Raw genomic sequence first — 2,090 nt, 5'->3', positions numbered from 1 at the left:
TTTACTTCCGATTAGTCCTAAGTAATCTATACTTCAGGCCCGACATGGCCAGGTGGTTAGGGCGCTCGACTCGTAATCTGGGGGTTGCGGGTTCGAATCCCCGTCACACCAAACATGCCGAACCTCCACCTTTGCCTGGTCCAAAGTCCAGGATGAGAAAGGAGGAGGGTTGGGCGTGGGGCTAGCAACTCCACCCCGTAAAAAACCAGTACTGCAACAACAACTTCCGTTGGCGAGGTGTTGTTGCGGCCCTATGCTCCACTGGGAGTTTACAGGAATAAAAAAAAAATCTATACTTCTCCAACCAAAAACAGTATTGCATAGGATCGTGTAAAAACAAGATTACTAATTCTAAACACACCGAAAATTGTGGTTTTAAATACTCGGAAGATCGATTGGAAACTAAGTAGGTTATTTTGAGTCCGTCATGACATCTGCGAAGTTATATTTAAACTAACATTAATCTTTTACAGATTGCACCAGCATGTTTGAAAATATGAGGCGGTTCTCAACACTTCTTTCCGTGCTATTCATTCTACGTGTTAACAACACCGACTGTGGAGAAATACGACACCCAGATAATCCACAGTTAAAGAAAGGACAACCCGTTTACCTCCCGCATCCTTTCGATTGTAAGAAATTCTACCATTGCAGTTACGGTGTAACTCTTGAATTAAACTGCCCTTTAAACCTGCATTTCAATACAAAATTCAATATTTGTGATTTACCCGAAAACAGTAATTGCTACAAAGGTAATTTTTTACATTTCTTTTTAATTTAATGAACTTTCACTATAATTGTGTCAGCAATAACATTAGGAAAATAAATTAATATAATGACAATAAAAAGAGATAAAAGTGGCATATAAATATTTTTACGAAACGTTTCTTATTATTATTACTTAAATAGGTAAATTTCTAAACAGAATATGTGACTATACAATAAAGATTTAGTTTTTTACTTTATGATGCGTCATAGAGTTTAAAAGAGATGTCTCATCTCTACCAAACTTGATCGAATATATTAAATAAGAACGCATCATTCTTCTACTTTTAAAACAAATCAAAGATACTAAGCAACAATAACCGTAAATGATATTGTTTACAAAAGATGTATTGGGTAAAAGTGTAACATCCGCGATATAAGAATGATGCTAAGATTCTGACGTCAGAAACCAGCAAACTGGAAGATTTTTTACATGTAATGATCCTTTCCTTGGGATTCACACAAATCTTTTCTTATGTGTTCATTATTTAACACAGAAGGATTGCTAGACGACATAGAGAAATAACGAATTTCTTCGAAAAATAACAACATCAACAGACATTTCAACTCAGGAAATTCAAACATAGATACAAAAATCTGTAATAAAATTAAGTAATTACCATTTTCTTAAGACATAGAAATAACAAAAATGAATCCATCTTCTAACTTATTAGTCCCTGTCTTAGGCCTGATGCTTTATACATGTGCAAACACTAAACACAAGCTAAGTCTAGCATTAGATCTATAACTGACCCAACTTGTACAAACACTAAACACAAGCTAATTCTAACATTAGATCATTAACTGACCCAACTTGTACAAACACTAAACACAAGCTAAGTCTAACATTAGATCATTAACTGACCCAACTTGTACAAACACTAAATACACGCTACTTCTAACATTAGATCTATAACTGACCCAACATGTACAAACACTAAATACACGCTGCTTCTAACATTAGATCTATAACTGACCCAACTTGTACAAACACTAAACACAAGTTAAGTCTAACATTATATCTATAACTGACCCAACTTGTACAAACACTGAACACAAGCTAAGTCTAACATTATATCTATAATTGACCCAACTTGTACAAACACTAAACACAAGTTAAGTCTAACATTAGATCTATAACTGACCCAACTTGTACAAACACTAAATACACGCTAATTCTAACATTAGATCTATAACTGACCCAACTTGTACAAACACTAAACACAAGCTAAGTCTAACATTAGATCTATAACTGACCCAACTTGTACAAACACTAAACACAAGCTAAGTCTAACATTAGATCTATAACTGACCCAACTTGTACA

This window comes from Limulus polyphemus, unplaced genomic scaffold (genome assembly GCF_000517525.1).
Source record: "Limulus polyphemus unplaced genomic scaffold, Limulus_polyphemus-2.1.2 Scaffold7492, whole genome shotgun sequence".
Lineage (NCBI taxonomy): Eukaryota > Metazoa > Arthropoda > Merostomata > Xiphosura > Limulidae > Limulus > Limulus polyphemus.
Note: the sequence above shows the minus strand (reverse complement) of the source record.